The 26,616-nt window shown below is 37.4% G+C and overlaps 1 long non-coding RNA gene across 2 annotated transcripts in view; it reads left to right on the top strand.

Moving 5' to 3' along the window:
• The window catches only part of LOC138848809 (uncharacterized), a 276,973-nt gene extending 254,049 nt beyond the window's left edge, over positions 1-22,924 (top strand). For both annotated transcript variants that reach the window (XR_011386907.1, XR_011386908.1), the window contains exons 3-5: positions 12,504-12,601; positions 17,537-17,632; positions 17,821-22,924. This is a non-coding gene — a long non-coding RNA (uncharacterized lncRNA). The remainder of the gene's footprint in view (positions 1-12,503; positions 12,602-17,536; positions 17,633-17,820) is intronic.
• The last annotated feature ends 3,692 nt before the right edge of the window (positions 22,925-26,616 follow it).

Below are 26,616 nucleotides of genomic sequence, written 5' to 3'. Positions count from 1 at the left end.
ATCAACTGTTGATTATTGATACCTATACATAACAGAAACTATTAATTAGATTCAATTTCATTTTGGTGGGAAGTGGTCTCAGTGTATTCAGGCTTCTATAACAAAATACCTTAGACCAAGTAATTTATGAACAATAAAAACGTATTTCCTGTTGTGCAGATCAGGAAGTTCAACCTCAAGCTTTCATTCAATTCCATGCCAGCTGAGGGCTAGTCTTTATAGTGCTTTTTCTTGCTGTTTTTAAACATGGTAGAAGCTGGCGCCACGGCTCACTAGGCTAATCTTCCGCTGCGGCGCTGGCACCCCGGGTTCTAGTCCCGGTTGGGGCACTGGTTCTGTCCCGGTTGCTCCTCTTCCAGTCCAGCTCTCTGCTGTGGCCCGGGAAGGCAGTGGAGGATGGCCCAAGTGATTGGGCCCTGCACCCACGTGGGAGACCAGGAGAAGCACCTGGCTCCTGACTTCGGATCGAAACAGCGCGCTGGCCGTAGCGGCCATTTTAGAGGTGAACTAACGGAAGGAAGACCTTTCTCTCTCAGTCTCTCTCTCTCACTGTCTAACTCTGCCTGTAAAAACAAACAAAAAAAAAAAAAACAAAAAAAAACAAACACATGGTGGAAAGGTCGAGGAAGCTACAATGCAACGGATATCGGAGATGACCCCCTAAATTCTATATGAAAATGTGGCCCCTTAAAGTTCCCCAAAAGCGCCATCTGGGGTGACACATAGGCTACCAGAATTCGGGGTGCCAGACGATATCACCATATGCTTATTAATAAATCCCCAATATTAATAATCCCAAGAGGGTTCTTGCCTAGTATTTAGTGAAGAATTCTAAATACCGGCACAGATACGTGAGGCAGCATGGTACATTTTAAGCTTTTATTTAGTGCAAAAGATGCATAGGAGAGTGAGAGCTTTATTAAAAGAGAGAGCATACCGAGCATCAGGAACCAGCCACATAGAGGAGCATCTGGGCCAGGAAGCCCACAGAGCTACAGCAAGCCCCCTCCTGGCAAGAAGCCAGTGTAGAAGAGAAGGGAGCCCGGGACAGACCATGTCCAGGCTTTTAACCCACTTCCAAAGGGGAGTGGTTAATTAACCCGATTGGCTGGTAGGCACCCAGGTGTGGCCAGGTAGGGGATGAAGTCACACAGGGGCGTGGTGAAGGTATCAGGTTGGGCATGAGGTCACATAGGGGCTTGGTGAAGGTGTGGTCTTCCTGCTCACAAACCTAATCTATTTTTACCTGTATGCCTGCCTACTTCACAACTTTTTACAAGGACACTAATTCCATTTATAGCGAAGTAGCCCTCATGGATTAATCACCTCAGAAAAGCTCAATCTCATATTATAATATTGGAAATTTGGTTCAAACCTTAAAAATTTATGGGAGACACCAATATTCAGGCCTTTACAGAAGTAAATGACACTTTTTGGATAAGATTTTGTTTTGATTTGTTTGTTTGTTTTAAATATTTATTTATTTGAAAGGCAGAAAGAGAGAGAGGTCTTTCATCCAATGGTTCACTCCCAGATGGTGCAACGGCCAGTTCTGCACCAATCCAAAGCCAGGAGCCAGGAGCTTCTTACAGGTTTCCCACATGGGTGCAGAGGCCCAAGGACTTTGGCCATCTTCTACTGCTTTCCCAGGCCATAGCAGAGAGCTGGATTGAAGTGGAGCAGCTGGGACTCGAACTGGCACCCATATGGGATGCCAGCACTGCAGGTGGCAGTTTTACCACTATGCCAAAGCGCTGGCCCCAGATTCTTTTTTGTTTTTAAGATTTATTTTTATTTATTTGAAAGGCAGAGTTATAGGAGGGAGACACACACACACACACACACACACAGAGAGAGAGAGAGAGAGAGCCGTAATCTTCCATCCACTGGTTCACTTTCCAAATGGCCACAATGGCAGGTGCTGTGCCAGACCGAAGTCAAGAGTCAGGAGCTTCTTCCGGGTCTCCCACATAGGTGTAGGGGCCCAAAGGACTTGGGCCATCTTCTACTGCTTTCCCAGGCCATAGCAGAGAACTGGATTGAAAATGGAGCAGCTGAGACTCGAACTAGTGCCCATGTGGGATGCTATCATCACAGGCAGTGTCCCTGCCCACTATGCCACAGCACTGACTTCGCCTGAAACATTAACTTTTGTATTAGATCATTTAGACTGATGCTTCAATGGAAAATTATCTTATTTCTATAAGAAGAAGGTTTAGGATATACATATATGAGTGTTTCGCTAAATGATGCATTGTGGTTTCAGAGTGATAGTCTCGTCTGCATGGAAAGATAGAAGAAATTGAAATGTTCAAACTTTCTAATGCTCCTGTTTTGTAATTACATATTATCATAGATAACAGAGAAGTTTCTAAAAAACATACTCTGCATACCGATAGAAAACCTTCCTGTAGCCCACGCAGTGGACAAATCACTCTAATAGCTGCAGACTGATCTTCTCAGGGGAGTCATTCAGCAGAACCATCCAAAGTCATCCTACTTTTAATCTATTTTGAAAATCAAAGATCCCACCATTTCTGAATTTCTTAAGGTCATTGGTCTACTTTATGACTGCTATGACAAATAGCCTAATCTAAGTTGGAGGTGAAAGATGCAGTTAAGAAGGCAAAGTGAGGAGCAGAACTTTGATGCGCTGCAGTTTCAGTTTAAAGAGCTTTTAATGATCATAATGGATGCAGCAGCAACAATTTTTTTGTCATCTTTACAGGGCATGTAGGCTGTTAACCGAAGTGTTTGATGCACAATAATGTAGTTTGTTTATCTGTTGTTTTAATGTTTGCATTCTCCCTCTTTCTTGAAGAAAAATTTCTTTAGTGAGGGAAACCATTAAGGGAAACACACACTATTTTCATTTGTGTATTTAAATTAAATATTTAATATTTTAATCAATAAAAATTATTTTATACTATTTTTATGAAAAATGTATTTCTTTATTTGAAAGGCAGAGTTACAGAGAAAGAGAGATCTTCCATCCTCTGGTTCACTCCCCAAATTGCTGCAAAGGCCAGAGCTAGGCTACCCCAAGGCCAGGAGCCGCAAGCTTCTTCTGGTTCTCCCACATGGGTGTAGGGGCCCAAGCACTTGGGTCGTCTTCCACTGCTTTCCCAGGTGCATTAGCAAGGAGCTGGGTTGGAAGTGGAGCAGCCACGACTCAAACTGGTGCACATATGGGTTATTCCTCCAGTGAAATAAAGTCTGAATAGTGTCCCTTGTGTGGGCATAGATGGCAGAAAATGTTTTGCTCACCATCCATTCCCATCTTGATTAGATCCCAGGGAGACTGAGTAATTATGATTGTAATCTAAACATGTACCAAGTGGAACAAAGTGAGCAGAAACTCCAGGAGTTAAATTTTGAAGAGAGGGGGCAGCATTACGGCACAGAAGGTTAAAAGACACCACCTGTAATGCCTGCATTCCATATCAGAGCACTGGCTTGAGTGCTCGCTGCTCTGTTTCCAATCCACCTCCCTGCTAATGTTCCTGGGAAGGTGGTCGAAGATGCCCCAAGTGCTTGCACTCCTCCTCCCATGTGGGAGACCCAGATAGAGTTTCAGGTTCCTGGACTTGGCCTGACTGACCCTCATGACCACTTGGGGCATGAACCTGTGGAATGCAAATCTCTGTCTCTGTCTCTCTCTGTACCTTTGTCTTTCAAATAAATGAATAAATAAATCTTAAAAACAAAACTTGAGGGGAAATAGAGAAAGTGGAGGAGGGACAGGAACTTGTCAATATTTTGTAAGAAATTTCTGGCAAGAGAATAGCTATTCCTCATGGACACTTTGTGCTGGATACAGTGGGGTTGTAATACAAACACACCCATGGGTTCTTATGTAGAAAACATTATGTTGACTACAATAAAGATAAAAATAACAGGAGGGAAAAAGAGAAAAGATATTCTCAGAGATGGAGTCACAGGTCCAAACTGATACATGGAAAATCTGTATTATACTGAAGAAAACAAGTTTACTTTTCCATCTATAGGGCTGAAAATCCAAACAGGAATCAAACAACTGAATAGTCAATGGACTTGGTAAAACTTATTTGACAGCCTGTCAATGACCACCCGCTTTTTTTATTTTATGAACCAATCATATAGAGCAATGGCATCAGTTTAAGAGTAGAATCTAACACAGATTATAAAACCCTGTAGTGGTAAGTAGCTCTTCTTTTCCTGAATAATCTTTTTCTCCAAATGTACCCTGAGAACAGAGTTATTATACTTTTCTATATCCAATCTTAGAAGTTAACCATAAATCATTATGCCCTTTGCATACTACATCCAATCTTATGAGTTAACCATAAATTAATGTGTCCTTTGCATTTATTTTTAAGTGTAAAAATATAAGTTACAATCTAAAATACCATAATATGATAGAATTTAAAAGAGATTTAGAGTTAATACATCAAAACAAATTCATTTTAGAGATGAATAACATACCCTGATAATTGAATTCCCTGTGTGGACTCTGTTCAAAAGTCTCAATAGATACAGCATTCCCTGTAGGAGATTTAATACTTGTTGACTAGCATTGCATTTCTAATACCGTGTAAGAAAACAGATAAAAAATCTGGAGTGAATATTAGAAAAGCAAAGGAAATATGTGGGCTTTTTAAAGAATGTATTTCCTTTGCTGTTTATGCATTAAATCACAAGAGTAGGTAGTGACCTTTTATTGGATTGTTCAAAATCAGCATAATGCCTGAGCTTGGTAGAAATGTTCTGATCAAGAGAAAATAAACCAAAGCAAAAATGGAAAAGTAAGTAAAATAACAGATTAATATTGGAGATGTAAATCAAAAGTTGCATTATTCAATTGAAAATCATTTTATATAAGTAACTGAGATCACTGTGCCCTGATATAAGATTTTATGTATCTTCAGTGACTCTCAATTCCTTTGCATATACAAAATACATTTGAATTAATATTTGAATAACGGATGCTTCTCTGAAGTAACTTACTTGTCAAGGATCCACCCTTAGATTGATTTTTATGTTACAGTTAATGGAAATTGCACCAAATTTGAGTCAAAAAATTCAAGTGGAACTTATAGGTTCTTTATTTTATTGTTTGATGACAGAAAGTGTAGAAATATCCATTATATTTATATATCCATTATATTTTCTTCCTAAAGTTTTTCAAATAAATGTATTTAATATCTATATAAATATTTATAAAATATAAATTGTTTTAGAGCATTAATTGATCACCTACCCTTTGCAATATTCAATATTAGAACTAAATACAAAGTAAGCTACGTTCTCTTCTTAAAATTTTTAACATTGGTAGTAGTTAAGTAAAATTAAAATTATAATGTGATTTGTAATATTATGTAGTCCCAGCAAGGAGTATGAAGTTTACTAGAAGTGGTAGCTGTTTTTATAAACCACACATAGTAAGATATTAACTGGGTATAAAATTAGAAGAAAATTCTGGGAAGAAATGTAACAAAGGAGAGGGGTAAGTAAAAAATTGAGCTGGAAAATGAAAACGAATGATTTTTTTTGTCACCTGAAGAGTTTGCATGGAATTCTGAATGGTACAAGGTATTGACATATTTTAAATTATGGTATAACTGGGTTTACATTTTTAAGATTTGTTTGTTTATATATTTATTTATTAATTTGAAAGGCAAAGAAACAGAGATAGGGAGACACAGAAAGAAAGAGATCTTCTATCCTCTGGTTAACTACTTAAATGGCTTCAACAGTCAGGCTAAGCAGCCTGACTCCAGGAGCCAGGAACTTTATCTTAGCCTCCCAAATGGTGAAAGGGGCCAAGACTTTGACTATCAACCACTCCCTTCCCAGGCACATTAACAGGGAGCTGAATTGGAAGCAGAGAAGCCAGCACTTGAACTGGCAGTCCCACTTAAGATGCCAGTGTTATAACCCTGGCCTCTACATTTACTTCTTTCAAAGTTTATTCTGCTGTATTAGAATTAACAGTGAATTACAGACAACAATGTGTGGCAAGGAATCTAGTGATGTATTGCTGCAGGAACTTGATAGATGAGTGTTGTTTGATCTGAGGCAGAGAAAACGGAGACAGAGACTTTAAGAATGGTGGAAGGTAGAGAGGGGCAGCGTTCTGAGTCTACTCTGAGAGAGTAGAATCTGAGAGAGAGGAAGATACCATAGCTAACTGAACCTTTACTTTCATAAAGATTGGGAATAAGGGGGAACAGAGATCAAGTAGAAGATCCATCCAGTTGAAGCCGTCTGGGGAGCATTTAGGTAAGGGTTGCAGCTGGTCGTGAACCTCGTGCCAAGGCAGGTAAACTGGGGCGAGGACGTAGATAAAGAGATTAATTTACTCCAAGGAGAAGTAAATCACCACCAAAGAATGCCTAGAATGAAAAGGCATTTTAGGAAGGCATGAAGAACAACAGTCCTTGAAGGCAGGCTGTGGAGAAGTGGTGAAGTTTTCAAACATCCGCTGTCTGTGACAATAACTGGCATTCACGGGGTGGCATTTTCATTTCCTCAAGAGGATTGGTAAGGCTTTGCTATTGCACACTATGGCTTCAAGCCTGCCTCCTAACAACAAAAGGGCAAGTGGTTTGCAGGATCAAATCTGGACAAGAAGGTCATTGATATGGTTACCATCAACTTTTGCCAAGATAGTTAAAAGGAGCGGACTACAGAATGAGTAATGGTGGTGGGAAATAATAGCATAGGAGCACTCTGGAGGTCTCTATGTGGAGTCTGAGACTAGGAGTATAGAAAGACATAAGTCTTGCTGAGATACTTACACATCTTCATTGAGGTTACCTGATGTGACAAGCAAAGCTGGAAAACAGAAGTTCGAGATTGTGCAGACATGATAGAATAGACATTTCTCCATAATTCTGCTTAATAGTTGTTATGAGGGCTGTTATTAAGCATTACATAAAATTGGAATATTTATGAGTATAGCATAAACAATGTTAAATATTCATTTAACAACATCTTCCTCAAGTAATTTGATATTTGTGCATTTGACCTTCCAGTGTGAGCTAAAACTATGTACTGTGATATCCAGTTTAGCAGAGTATATTCGTGATAATGGCCAATGGAACTCATTTTGAGAAGTACTAAAGTAGACAAGGTAGGTTAGGTGCCAGGGTCATATGCAGTGTATTTCAGACTCAATAATGAGTGCTTTTAAAATAAGTGGAACTTTCTGGGGCTAGCATTGTGGCACAGTAGGTTAAACATCAACCTGTGACACCTGCATCGATATCAAAACTTCCAGTTTGAGTCCCAGCTGCTCTTCTGATCCAGCTTCCAGCTAATGTGTTGAGGATGCAGTGGGATGACAGCACAAGTATTTGGATCCCTTGCTGCCCATTGGGAAGTCCTAATGGAGTTCCTGGATCCTGGCTTCAACTTCTCCCAGACTTGGCTGAGTAAACCAGCAGATAGAAGTTCTCTCAGTCTCTCCTCCCTTTATGTCACTCTCTATTTTTCAAATAAATAAATACATCTTTTTAATAATAAAACTAAATAAATACCACAGTCTCAATGACCTCCTTCTATAGAACTCTATGTACTCATCATTCAGGCAATTGTGAGTGTAACAGGCTATTGTTAATTATAAGCACACATATCCAGGAGATACTCTCTCCCAAGACGACAGCCACAAACATTTGTGGCTTTCCATGATGTCAGATTTATTTGTCAGCCATACACAATAAGTCAATCATAGCAAACACACAGTCAGTAATGCACACCACTCACATCAAGTGAGGAGGAGAGGAAGGAATGGAAAAGCAGAATCCATTTAGATTGCTGCAGTCACCAGGCAGGCAGATGTCAAGTTCATCAAGGTTGCAGTTCCTGCAGAGTGACTTGATTGCAGAATCACTAAGGCTGACTGCTTTGCAGCTGCTTCCATTTGTTAAAGGTGGCCACCTGTACCCACAGGGCCAACATTATCTGGTGCACTGAAGCAAAGTTCCCTTTTGTCCTTTTCAGGATGCTTTGGGTGCAATTGTCTACTTATCCTTAAGTTCATGAGTCTCTTGTGTCATCTGATATATCTTTTAGGTCATTCTTGGAACTGAACCCGGGTTCTACACGTTTAACTCATGAGTTCCACCAATGTCATTTGGTATAGTCAGAGCTAGTCCATATGTCAGTGAAAACGGAGTCACTCTGGTCAGCCTTTTTGCATGCTCCATACACAGGTTACATTCCAGAATCTGCTGTTTCCTTTTTTTTTTTTTTTTTTTGAGTGTCATAGAACTTAAAACAGTGGGTTCCAGAGCAATTCCATTCTGAATAGTGAAGAAGCTAAAGTAAAGAGCTAAAATGTGCATCAGAAACTATCTTGGTATGTTAAGCCTTATTCTATCTGTGTTAGAATAAAAGTGATGAAGGCTAAACCATAAAATTTATTAATATGTGTGAATCAAGTCAATGTAAAGGATTGAGTCACCTGACACTATCAAGGAGGTATCACTAGTACTGGGTTTACCAGTAGATTTTAATATATTCTAGAGTAGATCTGAGATGGGAAACGGTTGGCTTTGTTCCCTCCAGGCTCACTGTCAACATCCAATCATCAAAATAAAACTAGTGCCAAAAGTTTCCATATGTCACCTTCCAACAATTGTTCTATATCTACCCATGACAAAGCACTCTAAATTAGAGAGATTCTGAAGTATCACTGAATCATTCCATATCATTTTCTGTGATGTCCTGACTTCTTTAAGTTTCTTTTTTCAATTTTGTCTCTACAACATAATGATATACTTTAAAAATACACATCTCTTTATTGTAAGACTTCTATAGCTCACTCTATTTTAAGAATTAAGACCCTTTCATTAATATGTATATAGCATGAATGTCCTATTATAGTGGAACTTCATCCCCACTAATCTATTTTTTTAAAATATTTATTTATTTATTTATTTGAAAGTGAGAGTTACACAGAGAGAGAAGAGGCAGAGAGAGAGAGGTCTTCCATCTGATGGTTCACTCCCCAATTGGCCAAAATGGCCAGGGCTCCACTGATCCTAAGCCAGGAGCAAGGATCTTCTTCCAGATCTCCTATGTGGGTGCAGGGGCCCAAGGACTTGCATCATCTATTGCTTTCCCAGGCCATAGCAGAGAGCTGGATTGGAAGTGGAGCGGCAGGGTCTCAAACCGGCACCCATATGGGATGCCAGCACTTCAGGCCAGGGCATTAACCTGCTGCGCCACAGCGCTGGCTCCAATTCCCACTAATTTTACATCAATGGAGTCATCCAAGTACGACTAACTTAAGCCACTACAATGTATCCCCCATAATTCCTCATTACTCCTTTGCAAGTTTCTCTCTCTCTCTCTCTTTTTCTTTCTTTCTTTCTTTCTTTCTTTCTTTCTTTCTTTCTTTCTTTCTTTCTTTCTTTCTCTCTCTCTCTCTCTCTCTTTTTTCTTTCTTTCTTTCTCTCTCTCTCTCTCTCTCTCTCTCTCCTCTCTCCTCTCTCCTCTCTTCTCTCTCTCTCTCTCTCTCTCTCTCTCTCTCTCGACAGAGGGAGAGGGAGACACACACAGAGAAAGAGGGATCTCCTTCCTCTGCTTTACTACCCAAATGGCTACAACAACCAGGGATAGGTCAGACTGAAGCCAGGAGCTCCGTCTGGGTCTTCCACATGGGTAACAGGGGCCCCAACACTTGGGACATCTTGCACTGCTGACCCATGCCCTTAGCAGGGAGCTAGATGGAGCAGCCAGGAAGTGAACCAGCCCCTGTATGGGATGCTAGCATGGCAGGCAGTGGCTTTATCTCCTATACCACAATGCCAACCCCACATGTTGCTTCTTCTAGACAAGATTTCCTTTCTCTCTAAAATGAGTAAAATCTCAGCAAACTATTTATAAACTACTTATATTTTAGATTTCTGCAAAGTTGTTTTAATTTTAATTCCTTACATTTTTAATTTATATGAAGTTAGAGAGGAAAAGACAGATCATTTATCCTCTAGTTCACTCCCTAGATGCCTGATATAGTCAGCCCTGGGCCAGGCAACAATCGGGAGTTGGGATCTCAACCTAGATCTCACATACTTTTGGTAGAGACCCAAGTACTTAAACCACCACCAGCTCCCTCCCAGGGAGAGCATTTTCAGGAAGTTGGAATCTGGAGGAGAACCAAAAATCCAATCTTGGCTTCAGATATGGGATCTGGGTGTGCCAAAGGGAATCTACCTCTGCCCAAATGCTCACCTCATATTTCTGTAGAAAACTTATTTCCTCAGTGCAGTGTTCTCTTAGTTTCTCATGTTATGTTAGGACTTTCTGTCATAAAATCTCATATCACACAATAATTGTTATTATATTTTTATGGTAATATACAAGAAATTCCTAATTTATTTCCTTCTTCTCTTGTATCATTGTGTATATTTGAGAACAGTAGCCATGTCTAATCTGAACATTCTTACATGTCTACTGTGAGAAAACTTTTATGCATAGAGTAGTTACTCAGTAATTTACTCCACAATACCTAATGAATAAGTGAATGAATATGTTAGCATTGAATGAATAAGTCAGATATTGGACCTGGTGCTAGTTTCACAAAGAGACAGACCATGTGCCATACATTTTCTCTCTTCAGTTTTCACCTCTGCTTAGAGAATTGGGTAAGGAGAAAGTGTCTTGCCAGCCTAAGCAAGAGACTGAGTGAAATAAAGAGATCTGTGGGAAAGAATCCTTGACAAAGTTTGAATAAAATATAGATTTAGCACACAAACTTCTGATAGAAATTTCTACTACTTCTCAAGCAGTGTCTTTATATGAAGGGTAAGTGAACTGGAGATGAACCTGGGAAGTCTGACTTTAGACTTTTCTCCAGAGGACTGTGAGCCCTGAAGTTCAGATATTTACCAAAATATTAGCTTTTAGCCAGATTTACCAATTGGACATTTAATACCAGGCACTGTGGTAATTAATCAACACAAATGAGAACTATATTCTCCCAGGGGCTCTTCATGTAGCAGAAAAAACAGTCAAGAAACAAGATTAGAATAAATGGTAGATGCTAAAAAATATTTGGCATCTTGATGATCCACGCTGCAAAAAAAGAATGTAAAAAGAATTCTGTAAAAGAAAAAAATGAGAACGAAGTGTTTGAAGAAGTAGGAAATAATAGTCTTCTAATGCAAAACATGGCAAAAGAAAAGAAAGGCGAGGAGAGGTAAGAGAAGGACAAAGAGGAACAGAAGGGTAGGGAACCGTGAGGAATACTTATGGTATGTTGAAGAATAAAAATAGTTTATTTATACTCCAACAAAAATTACAAATTGGAAATGATTTGTAAGTAAGTTAGGATGTAAGTCTGGTACAAAAACCTCCCTTTGCTTATAATATGTGCAAATAATTTGAGTTTCATGGATTGTAATGTCTGATTTTTAACCATCAAATTGAAAAAAATACTTCTTTTATTTTGGAAGATCCTTCTCTAGGTTATCAGTGTAAGTAATGGAAAGAGGGAAAATTGGCATCAATTATTATGAGAAATTGCTGAGATTTTTGGTAATGTTTAGGGCCATGTGGAAAGTAGAAATCAATTTGAGAGCTATTAAGCAACTCATAGTGAGTTGAATTAGAAGGCAATGATAAGGATTATGTTTGAAATTTAATTGTCACACTATTAACTAGCTTCTATTTATTAAAATATTTAAATGGAAATTTACCTTTTATAATATTTTTAAGATTTATTTATTTGTTTATTTATTTATTTGAAAGGCAGACTGAGACAAACACCCACACACATTAACATACATACAAAAAGAGAGAGACAGAGAGAATCGCCCATCTACTGGCTCACTCTCCAAGTGACCACAACAGCCAGGTTTGGGCCAGGCCCAGGAGCCAGGAACTCCTCAGTGGTCTCCCATATTGGTGGCAGGTACCAAGTACTTGGGCAATTCTCCACTGACTTCCAGGTGCATTAGTGGGAAACTGGATCAGGAACACAGCATTTGGGTCTCAAACTGATCTTTTGATACAGGATGCTGGTGTTGAAAGCAGTTGCTTAACCCCTATCCCACAACACCAGCCCCTGCTTTTAGAATATTTTTAAACTATAATTCGGAACTATTGTTGTCTAATTTGCAGATAGTTCCACTCCATGGTCTTGTCAACCATTTGAGACTCAAGGTAGTGTGAGAGTTAATGGCTTGCTCTGCCTACTTAGACATCAATGTAGGGTGTACTGGGGAAGTTTTTGTTTGTACAAAGGATTCAATTTTATTTTTTTGCACTATTTAGATAAATCTTTATAGAAAGTGCCTCTAGAGTGATGCTGAGAAACTAAGTTTCACAAATATTCACCAATTCTAAACCAATCATCCCTATTTGCTGATATCTGTTTTGCCACCGTCATGTTCATCAGTTTCCTGCCATCTCCACAGTGGCCAGGAGAGCAATGTAATTATGCTGCCAGCTGTGGCTGAATTTCTGATTTCTATGGAGCTCAAGGAGTCCTGAAAAAGCTTTCTTTATTTTGTTAGGTGTCATTCAGGACAGAAGGAGCTCCAGTCCCTTCCTGGAGCTGCAAACCCAAACAAGTTAAAGTGACATTGTATGTGAAGCTCGGCATTTTTACAATGTTAGTATATTTTCATTCTAATTTTGGGATACATTCTCATGTGCTTGGAATGTTAACCATTCCTTAATATGGACCACAGCTTTAGATTCAATTGGTATTACCTAGCATTTCCTAAATATTGAGGACTATATATTTAGCCAATTTATTGGTTAGAGTTTTATCTGATGTAAGTAAACATTAGAGAATGTGAGTGCTTAAGATAGCATTTGGTATGATTCAGAATAAAAACACAGTAAATTCCATTAAGTGACTTTTCCCAGACTCTATATTGTATAAATTGATAGCACCAACCAGTTGTATGTTTTATATGTTTCCACTAATTTTCTTTTGTGTTAATGTGATATATTTCTTTTAATATCTAGTGGATGATATATTGAATTTCAAAAATAGGAATTCCTCTAAGCAGTAGCTAAAATAATTTTTGAAAACTTGCGACACCCAGCATCATGGACTGACAGTCTTCAAAACACATGGCTTATTTCTCAAATTTGAAGCAAAAAATATATTTGCACTAAATTAAATGCTGCCTCGTCCTTATGTACTGTGACAACATCTTCTATAATTGACTCAGTAATCTTACCAGGAGCTCATGGACATAGAAAGTGAACAGTGGAGTTCCCTGATGACATTTGGGATTTAATAATGAATGGCTAATTGGAATTTAAGCCTTTTTGGTAGAAAAAAATTGAACATAACACAATGCTTAAGTTTTCCAACATTAGAAGTAAGCATTTGGCCTAACCAATAAGACTCCAACATGGAACACCCATATCCCACATCAGAGTGAATTTGGGGCTGGCGTGGTGGAGCAGTGAGTAAGATGCTGCCTGCAATCCCAGCATCCCACACTGGAGTGCTAGCTCCATCCCGGCTGCTCCCCTTCCAATCTAACTCCCTGATAATGTGTCTAAAAAGCAGACGAGGAAGGCCCAAGTACTTTGGCCTTGCAACCCATGTGGGAGACTTAGGTGGAGTCAGGCTCCTGGTTTTGCCCCCAGAACAGCCCAGCCATTAATACCATTTGGTTATCTTCATCATCGTATCTCAAAATTAATTAAATTACTTCCTTTGAAAACAACTCTTTTCCTTTACTCTTATACGTGAAACCATTATTTATGCTGTAGAAGAAATATAAATTGTCAAGCACAGTGAACCTAATCATCTTGGATTAATAACCAAGAAAATGATATATGCTTGAATAGAATAATGAAAGCAATTAAGAGCAACATTTTCTCAAACCTGAAATACATTGAGGATGTGCATGTATTTTTCTCTCTCTCTCTGTGTGTGTGTGTGTGTGCATGAAAACTGAAAGCTGAAATGAATGAAATGGTAAAGACCCAATTAAAGACAGTGTTTCCTTTGGAGAAAGGGGATTCTGATGAAGAAGGGCATATTAGTGTAATTAGCTAATTTGTGTGTTGAGTGCTTGGTTCACCAGAATACATTATATTTTTAAATAAATACCTAATGACAACCTCAAAGAAAGTCTCCCACTCTCAGTTCAGAGAAACAAAGACTCCAAACCCACTGGTCACACCTGTATAAGTTTCATATGTGCTGAAAAATTAAAACTTGGTATCTCAAGAAGGAAACAAGAGAGAAGGACAAATATTAGAAAAAACATTTTTTCCAAAACTGAAAAATAAAAGGGAAAACAAAAATGAACAAAATCATAAATCTGAACATGTTATTTTTCAAAGTGATAAAAACTGACATGATCTTAAAGGGTCAAAAACAAACATATATAATTTAGTGAAGAACGATGGTAAGCATTACAGGTTTCTTTTCAAGAAGTATGCTATCTATAAAATGAGAGAAATGTTTAAACTGAGAAAAGAGATAATAAACAGAAACAAAGCAAACAAAACACAGTAGGTTAATCCTCCGCCTGCAGCGCCAGCATCCCATACGGGCGCCGGTTCTAGTCCCGGCTGTTCCTCTTCCAGTCCAGCTCTCTGCTGTGGCTTGGGAAAGCAGTAGAAGATGACCCAAGTCCTTGGGACCCTGAACCCACATGGGAGACCAGGAGGAAGCACCTGGCTTCTGGCTTCGGATCGGCGCAGCGCTGGCCGTGGCAGCCATTTGGGGAGTGAACCAAAGGAAGGGAAACCTTCTCTCTGTCTCTCCCTCTCATCGTCTATAACTCTACCTCGCAAATAAATAAATAAAATCTTAAAAAAAAGCTATGCCAAACCATAATTCTGTATCCAGTGACTATATCTGGTAAAAGTGAAGACAAAATAGAAATTATTGGATTAAAACTGAAAATTTATTTTCAGGAATCTGTCTCTACAAGAAATGTTGAAGGAAGTTCTTCAGACCAAAGGAAGTTCTGCCAGATGGAAATGTGAATCAAGAGGAGTGAGACACTACAAAGATGGAATAGTTGAAGAGAAAATAAAACCTTTTTTCTAATTTTAATTGCTCTAAAGTATAACTGTGATTCCAAGTCCAGACAATTTGATGAAAACCTGATTTTCCTTGTTTCCCTTTTCTGAGCACAGATAAAAACGCTAGCATGAAAACCGAGCCCTATACAGTGTCTTGAAAGAAGACATGAGACATCTCCTAGCCATTCTCCCTTAGTTTAATTCCTTGAATTGAAGGAGTGATAGAGCTGGCCCTACACGATTCTACAAACAGACTGAAGAAGTCGTTTGCTTCTGCAATCGCTAACATCTTGGTGGCCAATGTAGTCTCACAGTGTTCTGTCCAGGGCAATTCTAGATCTAGGCAGGGGAATTCCATGTCTGGGGCAGGAAGTAATTACAATGTAACCCCCAGTAGCTACCATGTAGCTCCTTGCATGTAGCCCCCAGGCTGATTTAAGCCTATTTGGCTATCATCACAATGGAGGTGATATTGTACAGGCAGCTCCTACAGAACATCTTGATATTTGGAGCTGGGTTACTGCCTTCCAACTCCCTCATGATCCAAAGCACATGAGGCCTTCTTCCTTATCTCACCTTTTGTAGATAATCACAGTCTGTGACCTGGTCAGGCTAAGTCTAATCTACCCATCTGTGGCCCTCAAGGACCATCATGATGAAACAAGGAAGGGATGCATAAACCATGGTGGCTGACATTAAACTGGAGGCTTGCAACTCCTTAAGTTTCACCAACAAGCTCTCCCTTCCTTGCCCCCTTAAACATTCCAAATCACCCTCATTCTACCAACATTAAGTGGCCCAAGAAAGCACTCTGTTTCTTTGTGCCTGAGCTCCCCAGTCCCACAGAGAGATACAGATGAGGAACAGTGCATTCTGCTCAAAGACATTTATGCTGCAAAGAGTCATGGGCAAGAGGCTATCAACACAGGAAGTGTCCAGCCATGGAAATCTCTTTGTCCTCTTCTCTTGATTTCCTTTCCCACTGAAGGGCACTCAAGATCCTGCCTAAAAAAAAACCATCCCTTTGCATCTGGCAGCAAAGTCAGAATCAATGGGTGCTCCTAGCGGCACCACCAGATAAACCAAACACCAAAACCATAGAAAAAGACTTTGAAAACTAAACTGTTATTGAATCCTAGAAAAAAGTCATCCAACAAAACAAGAGCAAAGAGCATAGATTGAGAAGACTATCAACTCACACCAACGCTGAGAGAAAAGAGAGGTTACAATGATCTGAGCACGACTATAACCATCATCATTAAAAATACTTCAGAAAGCAATTTAAGTTCGCTCGCAAATGAGAAAAAGAAAATGTAAGATAATAATGTTATTAAAGATAAAAGGAAATTTTTGATAAATCAAACTTCATTGTTTTGGGTTTAGTGACATCCTCCCAAAAGATAGGTTCATCTCTCTGTACCTGTGAATGAGGTCTCCTTTAAGAAAGGGTTCTTCGAAGAATAACCAGGTTATGGATATTGAAATGAGATCATCGTAGACTGTCCAGATGAGTCCTAAATTCAGTGGGAAGTATGCTTAAAAAAGACACAGGAGAGAAACAGGGAAAAAGAGGAAAACGGCACTTGAAGACAGAGGCCAGATTGAAGTTTATGAGCTACAAGTCAAAAAAAGGAGTTATCATAAGTTGGAAGAAAGGATGAATTATTCCCCAGAATCTTCAGAGGAAATACCACCCAGCCAGCATCTTACAGAATGAATAACTGGGAAACTAGGATTAGAATTCAAGTGTCTTTCATTTTACTACCTTTGTCTATTCTATGATTTTGGGTTTATAATGTGTTTTCTTGTTTTTTAAAAAACTTTTGAGATAATGCATTTTTAATTTACATTATAGTTAACATCTCAAATAAATAGAGAGTTTAACAAGTAAACAGCAAGAATGCAAGGACTATAAACAAAGTCAAATGAAAATATGACAATTTGACTCATATACAGTACATTTTAAATAAACACCAATCATTAAAACTATAGTGATGTACCATTCTTAAACATTGGTTTGACAAGATTATAAAAAAGTTTGTCAAAACTATATCTGCATCAATACTGATGCACACAGAGCCATCTCTTTTTTTGTTGTTGTTGTTTTTGACTTTTTTGTTTTTAATTTTAGCTCCCACATATATGGGAAAACATGTATTATTTGTTTTCCTGTGTCTGAATTGTTTCACTCAACATGATGTCGTACAGTTGCAAGTGCCAAATCCATTATTATGTGCTGTTATATTCCATTGGCGACATGCTAACAAAATAAATCTATTAAATATTCATATAAAAACAGTTGGGAAGATTTATACTTTATTTAAATGAATTTCATAAGACACCTCATAAAATTCTAATTTAAAGAATGTGTACAACAAAGATTTTTATTTATGGAAAGTGTTTCCTGTTTTTTGGTCTCAAAATTAACAAAACCTTTAACATACACTCATCTCTATGCTTTTCTTGAAAATGATTTTCAAAACTCATTTTAAATGCATTTATTAACAAATCCATTTAAGCAATTATTGTTTCATATTTTCAGCTTGTATTTAGTGCCACACAGTCAGAGCAGTGTCATATCTGATCTCCTTAATGGGATGATAATGTGCTGTAGGAGTATCTATCTTCTCCTGCCAAGGTGAGCCACCGTGCATGTTTTCATCAGTAAACGAACCTATAAAACTTTGAGACATAATCGGTTTGAACAATCAATACAAAATTATCATAAAACAATATGTATTAAATAGTCCAAATTTTTCAGTATATATAATTAAAGTACATTTCCAAAATAGTAATAGTGTTTTTTTTAAAATCCCATCCACAAAGTGTCCATGGCATATTTGATGAACAGATGGCCTTTGTCACACATGGATTGTGGAAGTTATTCAGAAGCAGATCCTCAGGTATGATACACCTCCTTTCTGTTCCTACTCTGCTTCCATCCTATCCCTCTGAGATAAACAGCTTGAGTTGCCTACAAACTCTCTTCAGTCTTTCACATCGAAAAGACTGGGTAAGGTTGTGGATTTTTATAACTTATCAGGATCAATTTGTAGGCATATGATTCTCTCAAGTGCTGATGTTGCAAACAAAATATAAGCATCATTTACTTCTATGGTGTTCTGAAGCTATGACATTAAAAATTCTTCTGGGAAGTCCAAGATGATAAAATAATAGCAGTAAGAGCAATGAAAAATTGTAATGAAAAATTGGCAGAGTAATAAATGTACATGGCAGGTCAGTTTTGCCAAAGGTGGTTTTAAAAAGGTAATGCCGGTCGGCACCGCGGCTCACTAGGCTAATCCTCCACCTTGCGGTGCCGGCACACCAGGTTCTAGTCCCGGTCGGGGCACCGGATTCTGTCCCGGTTGCCCCTCTTCCAGGCGAGCTCTCTGCTGTGGCCAGGGAGTGCAGTGGAGGATGGCCCAGGTGCTTGGGCCCTGCACCCCATGGGAGACCAGGATAAGCACCTGGCTCCTGCCATCGGATCAGCGCGGTGCGCCGGCCGCAGCGTACCAACCGCAGCGGCCATTGGGGTGTGAACCAACAGAAAAGGAAGACCTTTCTCTCTGTCTCTCTCTCTCTCACTGTCCACTCTGCCTGTCAAAAAAAAAATGTGGAAAAAAAAAAAAGGTAATGCCTATCCCTACATTACCTGTAATAATAAATCTTACCTGAACTCTTGTAACAGAAACAGGAATTGTTTTTCAAGATGAATATACATTTTTTCAAAGAAGACAATGCATTATTTTTTGAAAAAAAAAAGATTTATTTATTTTTGAAAATTAGAATTACAGAGAGAGGGAAAGAGAGATTTTTCTGTCCACTAGTTCACTCTGCAGATGGCCGCACTGGGTCACACTGGACCAAGCCAAAATCAGGAACCAAGAGCTTCATCTAGTTCTCCCACATGGAAGGCAGGGTCCCAAACACTTGGGGCATCTTCTGCTACTTCTCCGAGGCTATCAGCAGGGAGCTGGATAGGAAGTGAAACAGTCAGGATATAAACTAGCACCCAAATGTGATGCTGACATTGCAAGTGGGGGCTTCACCAACTATGCCACAACATGGTCCCAGCATTGTCTTTTTATATATAGTAATTATCTTCTTCCAATCAAGTATAGGAATGCTTTCATGAGCTTGGATAGCTTATATAGTTATCTTTCTATCAGAATTAATGTACTCAGTACTCATAAAGATTAAAGTAATAAACAATTCTGAAGGCTGGTGTTGTGGTATAGTGGGTAACACCTCCTGCAGTGTCAGCATGCCATATAGGTGCCAGTTCAAGTCCCAGCCACTCCACGTCTGATCCAGCTCTCTGCTATGGTCTGGGAAAGCAGTGGAAGATGGCCCAACTCCCTGGACTCCTGCATCCATATGGGAGACCCAGAAGAAACTCCAGACTCTTGGCTTTGGATTGGCACAGCTATGGCCATTGCAACCATTGGGTGAGTGAACAACAGATGGAAGACCTCTCTCTCTCTCTCTCTCTGCCTCTGCTTCTGCAACTCTGCCTTTCAAATAAACAAATATTTTTTTAAAAAAAATAAACAATTCAATTTCACATTCTGGATTTATTAAACAATAAAATCTATTATTTCCTAATCTGGAAAATATCATTGTCTACTTCTATTTTAGTCTTAGAAAAATCTTAGAAACAATTTCTTTATATCATTCAACCCACCACAAGTCATAAAGTATAAATTCTGCAAATCAGATACAATCTTTATAATCTATTCCTTTTATCAAATAAAATTGAGGTATAGGTAACAATTAAAAATGAACATATTTTAGGATTACAACTTTGGTAATTCTATAAACATACAAGCGTATATTATAAAACATTAGCCACAATCAAGGTAATTAACATATCAATCACCTAACACAGTGACCTTTTTGTATGTGTAGTCAGGACACTTAAGATCTCCTAGGCAAATTTCGAATGTTTTATAGAATATTGTTATTGCAGTCATTTTGTTGTACATTAGAACTCCAAAACTTAATTATCTCATATAATTATGTGTTTATCACTTTGACCAACATATCCCTCTACCCCAGACTCTGTTAATCAAAATTTTCTTCTCTAAGTTTGACACTTTTGGATTCCACTACTTCTAAGTGGGATGATGCTATGTTGTCTTTCTGTGTCTGTCTTATTTTGCTTATCATGACATTCTCCACATTAATCCTGTTGTCATAATTGACAGAATTTCCCTTCCTTTTTAAGCTGAAAATGTGCTATCTGTGTTTGTGTGTGTATATCATATTTTCCTCATTCAAATAGCTACTGATAAATGCTTACAGTGCTTCCAAATCTTGGACACGGTGAATAATGTAGAAATAAATATGGAAGAATAGATAATCTCTTTGAGATAATGACTATTTCTTTCAGATATGTATCAGAAGTGAGTTTATTGGATCAAAGATTATGCTGTTTTTAATTTCTTTAATATATTTTCATTCCATTTTCCATAATGACTGAACAAATGTATATTCTCAGCCGAAATCCAAAAGGGTTCCCATTGCTCTACATCCTTGCCAACATGTGTTATGTTTCATTTCTCTGATAATGGTTGGCATAATAAGTAAGAGATGATCCATTGTGGTTTTTACTTATATCTCCCTGTTGATTAATGAATCTCAGTACATTTTTATATATTATTATCTTCAAGCCACATTCATTTTCAAAATCTAATTAAGGTGTCTGATTTTTTTTTAGATTTTAGAAATATGTTCTTAAGCTTGAGATATTTATCTGAATTATGTCTAGATACATTTGTCTGAATTATGTCTAGTGTTCTGTGTGTGTGTGTATGTGTAATAAACTGCAATAGGACATGGGCACATTTTGCCACATTTAAAAATTTCTAAAAAGTCCCTTGTAGTTGCACAGAATTAAGCCCATTACCTCATTTATTATTTCCAAGAGATTACCAGTAATGACACGATAAAAGATCCTTTACCATATTTTCTGCCTTTATTCAAAGAATACTTCTCATTGAAAGGATGGTACAGACCATATCTCTCCGTCGTATTCTTATTGAGTACTTACTTTTAAAAACTTTATGGGGAGAGATATGACAGAGAGAATAAATGTGTCAATCTTGGACTCAGATGGGACTGGTTGTTGTACTTCTGGGATTTGTTATTTATTAGCTGTATCACTTGCAAAATGTTATTTACCCTCAGTTTACCAATTTGTGAAGTAGAAACAAGAATAGTGCCTCTCTGATAAAGATGAGGAAATTCATTCATTTTGCCCAGAGATGCTGTTGCAATTACTAGGTATTATATATTATAGTTATTTCTAATATTAGTTAGATAAGTGAGGTATCATTCTCTTTTCAATGTTAAATGAGGGAAAACTGCATATTAAAGAGTTAAAGAAGTTTGTAAATATAGTAAATCTGGAATTACATTCCAGTTCTAGTTTACTTCAAGTTTTAGGCTTATATAAAACACATTAAAACTTCATAAAGTATACCAAAAGAAAAATGGCAATGTTGCTCTAAAATTAGTCTCTCTATGAAAATTCAGTTCACACCAATAGACTAGTGGGAAGGAATTCTGTAAGCGTTTCTTACGTTATGTATATAAGGTAATAGAACCCAGTATTCTCAGAGGTGTATAATCCTTCCTATGTGTATTATTCCCTAAAATTCTGTTCTTTGTGGTTCATAATTTATATGATAATTAAACAGTGTTTTTTCTTCTTCTTACTATTGGTTGAACTCTTTACATATTGCAGGGTTCATCTTATGGGTATAAAATAAACTGAAAGTAGATCATTTTTTACAATGAGAGAATAAAAGATGAAGGAGGAGAAATGTAGGAGTTTGGACGGGAGAGAGGGTAGGTTGGAAAGTATCACTATATTCATAAATCTGTATATATGAACGCATGAAATTTGTTCACCTTAAAATGAATGATAATTAATTAGCCATCCATATTATTAATGAATTAATTCTTCAGTAATTTAGGTCATAGCTTTTTCATAATGATAGAGTTTTGAATACAGGTGCTAAAATAGGAGCTATGGTCATGGACAAAATTGTGTCTGGGAAGGAGGCCTTTGGCCCCTTGTAAATTCTGTAATATGAGCTTTAGCCTACTCTACTTAGATATAAAAGTAACTCTAGGTAGCGAGTTTGGTTTTTGCAGTGAAAAAATATAGCAGTGCTTCAAAAATTTTATGGAATATGGAATTGAAATATAAGTCTATTTTTGCTGCAAAAATACTTTGTAATCTATCCTTTATATAATATGCATTTCCATAATTTTTGAAGGCCCTTTGTTATCAATAGTATTGACTGTTGCTATGTAGTACACTATAGATTAAAACACTATTGCATACACTTTTTAAATTGATTTAACATAATGAAAGCTTGGACATAGGTCTGAGAATCTAATGCTACTAACTATGCTGGTATTCAGGCAAAGCATTCCCAACAACTCGGGAAAATAGGTGATGTTGGCCTCTGTTCAGTGAAGATATGCCATTATTTGATCAGAATAATCTCCTCTAAACTATCTTCACTCTATTGCATCTTTTCATTGTATTCCACTGTAGCTTTAATGATTATAATTGGTAGCAACTGAGAGGAAAAGAAAGATAATCAAACATCAACTACAACAAAAAGTGAAGTCAACAGTTTTCCACATCTTCTTTCTCATGGTTTAAAAAGACTTAAATCCCCTGTTCAAACTTATAAAACACTTGTTTTTCTCATAAATGAGAGACAGAGTATGTAAAATTGTAAGATTATTTTCAGATTATAATCTTACTTAATAGCCAAACTAACACGGTAAGAAAGATTTCAGCATAAGGAGAATGAGTGCTAACAATTAATTACATATGCTCATATATTGTAAGCAAATCCCATCATGTACAATCTTGTTCTTTAAAGACAAAAACAAAAAATACAATAAGAAGTAAGCAGCAATCCTCCACCTAGCAGCGCCGGCACATCAGGTTCTAGTCCTGGTCGGGGCGCCGGATTCTGTCCCGATTGCCCCTCTTCCAGGCCAGCTCTCTGCTGTGGCCCGGGAGTGTAGTGGAGGATGGCCCAAGTGCTTGGGCCCTGCACCCCACGGGAGACGAGGAGAAGCACCTGGCTCCTGCCTTCGGATCAGCGTGGTGCACTGGCCGCAGCGTGCCAGCCCTGGCGGCCATTGGAGGGTGAACCAATGGCAAAAGGAAGACCTTTCTCTCTCTCTCTCTCTCACTATCCACTCTGCCTGTCAAAAAAAAAAAAAAAAAAAAAAAAAAAAAAAAAAAAAAAAGAAGTAAGCAAGTAAGCAGCAAGGAGGATTTCTTGTAATGTATTCTCTTTGCTAAACAGTAGCTCCACCTTTGCCAAAATGTGATTTTCCTTTATTAAAGACCTTCACAGACAATGCTTTTATATTTTCCTCTGAATAAGTCTATTATTCTGAAAAATATCCATATATTAACAGCAGTTGCACATCAGATCCTTCATTTTCATTTTTCCTACGGCAAAGCTGGGGTATTAGAATGTTTTAAATAAAAACTTCTTTCACATTCTGCCTGCTAGTCTAAGTTATTCAAAATAATTTCCTCATGCGCCTCAGTAGTTCATTTCTGTTCTCAGGTGTGATTGAGTTTTCCAGCTAGCAGATTAACTATCCATAGGTTATTATATATCAAAGATACTCATTTTTGTAAGAGAATTTCTCAGCTCAGATTTTTAGAAATCATAAACAATATCTTACTGTATTTTTGTCCTTTTTAATAATACTCAAAGTCTCTTCTTCATAAAATGAAGCAAAACCGGAAAGTCATATGCTATTGCTGGGAAAGATGGAGTGTTCTCTGGCTCAATGCTTTTTATTCTACTTTTTGGAAAAGTTCATATGCCTCCAGAGGTAGTCACCACTTTTAAAGGCACAAAACGGACATGTTTTGTGGTTCTGACTCCTACTCTAGAGGAGATATTCAAATGTCCACCTTGGAACTGATCCTTACCCCACAAGTGTTCACAGTCATTCTTGTTAATCAATCTATTGTGATATAGTTAGACCAAAACCATTTAAAACACTTTCACAGAAGATTTTACAAAAAAAAAAAATCTATTCAGATTAACCCTAGTTCTCTCGTGAATAAAACTCATGAAAGCCCTGTTTTCACCTTGCTCTGGCCAACTGAAATTTTCTCTGACCTATAAAATAGAAGTTTGACTTCTGTCTTCTGTTGAAATAAATGTCTTTCCATTTTCAAAGTTATAGTGTTCTCTCAGATTCCCACTGGATGTTAACAGCAGTTCCTATTTGAATTCTTCACAAACTCTGTGAGCCTTAAGAGGGTATGCTCATAAATAATTCATTGTTTTTAGCTATACCTTAAATAATAAATAAGATTTGCTTGTTGAATTTTTTCATTATAAAATACGTTTAAAAGATGATTTTCCCCCTCTACTTGTATTCATTCAGGATTATCTATGAGTTAAGAGTCTACAGTTTAAATTGATAAAGATGGGATCAAATTCAAATCAAATCTGAACATTAGGACCCTGAGTAGTGTTATCACAATGACCCATGACACACATTCTATTGCAGATTGTTTCATAACTGGCCCATGGCAGATGTTCAGAACTGATACCTGTACTCAATGACTTGATCAGAAAACCTGTTTCTATGCATACTATTTTTCTATAAAGAAACAGTAGACATTTAAACTGAAATTAAAAGTTTGATGGACTGTGTTCTATACAGACATCATACTTTCTTTTGGACTATAGGGCAGTTAAAATTTATATTTTCCCATATGCTCCTATATAAAATGATGCTAAAATATTGATTTTTACTTGCCCTACAGAGATTGTGGGCATAAAGTTGTATGCAATAGAATAAATGCTTGACATATAAAAAATTAAGTATAATCAGCTATTCCATTATTTGTATTAAAAAACCATATAACACTGAAATTGTGTGCTCTTCAATGTCAAATGAATAAAGTATAATTTCATTAATTTGGGTTTTGCAGAGAGAAAATTAAATAATAACTTTACGATACTTGTTTCAATAATCAATGCTTTACATGTATGTATGTACAGGTACACAACCATCTGCATTATACATGTATAGAATATAATTCATGGATATATACACATTGGATATTTTAAAATATATGTATATACTATATACTGTCTAATGTATATATACACTATATGTGTTATATATGCGTATGTAACAATACACGTATATATAAACACAAACACAAACATATATATTCAAGAATGCCAAGTAAGTGATGCAAAGATTTTTAGAAATTATAGGACCTCTTTTAATATAAAATCTTACCAAAATTTAATAAAATTATTTGAGCAGTATTCCTATTAAGACAGGAAAAGCAAAAGAATAGTGGCTCAAAGTGAGAATGAAATTTACAGACAGCATTCAGAAAGATAAAAGGAGCCCCTGGATTGAATATTCTAGATAAGGAGTTTTATTAGAAGACATGTTTAAAGGCGAAGAAATTCATTATTTGACTAATATTAAAAGATTTTAGAAGATGCAAAGGAATGGCAGTCTCATTTATTCATTTAATGAATATAGTTTGGCCAATTGTTTGGACTGGAAATAAGATTCACTTCGTGGGTTCTACAAAGCAAAAGTTTCAAAACACAATTTATTGAAAATTTTGTTACACTGATTTGACCTCTACTAAATCCTACAATGTCAATTAGCACTGATCATTTTCACTTCAGACAATACTCATTAGTATCATAAGCTCTGCTAAAGTCACTGACCTGTTGTCCTTCCCTATGCTATAGCTATGACAACGACAGCGTTTCTTCTTGTTTAATATTAACTATTTCATTTTCTACATCTGTTGAATTGACTAGAATCAGTTCAGTATTTAGTTCCCTAAGTTTACATATTTCCTTGCTAAGAAAACTGTATTTCATCTCAGGAGAATAAAATCCTAATCCTCCCCCTGTGGCGCCGGTATCCCATATGGGGGCCGGGTTCTAATCCTGGCTGCTCCTCTTCCAGTCCAGCTCTCTGCTGTGGCCCGGGAGGGCAGTGGAGGATGGCCCAAGTGCTATGGCCCCTGCACCCACATGGGAGACCAGGAGGAAGCACCTGGCTCCTGGCTTCAGACCGGCACAGTGCACTGGCCATAGCGGCCATTTGTGGGGTGAACCAACGGAAGGAAGACCTTTCTCTCTGTCTCTCTCTCTCTCACTGTTTAACTACCTGTCAAATAAGTTAAAAAATAAAAAAAATTTAAAAATAATAATTTGGACTTGGTGAGGTCAATCCAACATAAACTGAATTCCCCTTGCTGCCCACACCCATTTCCCCACAGTTTAAAACTAATAAGCACTTCTGCCTAAGGAACATGAAAAGCTTCTGTTACCTTAGTTTTCCTCTTTATCATTAATTCTCTCTCTCTCTCTCTCTCTCTATATATATATATATATATATATGGTGTCCATATATATATATATGGTGTGCATATATATATATATATATGGTGCCCACATGTGTTTGTGTGTGTGTGTGTGTGTGTATAGTGTCCTTGGAATATAGAACAATTTAATTCTTTGTTCTATTGACATCTAGAGAAATTTCACCACAAATTCCTCTGTCTTC

Source organism: Oryctolagus cuniculus, chromosome 2 (assembly GCF_964237555.1).
Source record: "Oryctolagus cuniculus chromosome 2, mOryCun1.1, whole genome shotgun sequence".
In the NCBI taxonomy this organism is placed as follows: domain Eukaryota; kingdom Metazoa; phylum Chordata; class Mammalia; order Lagomorpha; family Leporidae; genus Oryctolagus; species Oryctolagus cuniculus.
The sequence above is the reverse complement of the archived record's forward strand: the minus strand, read 5'-3'. Positions and strand labels throughout refer to the sequence as shown.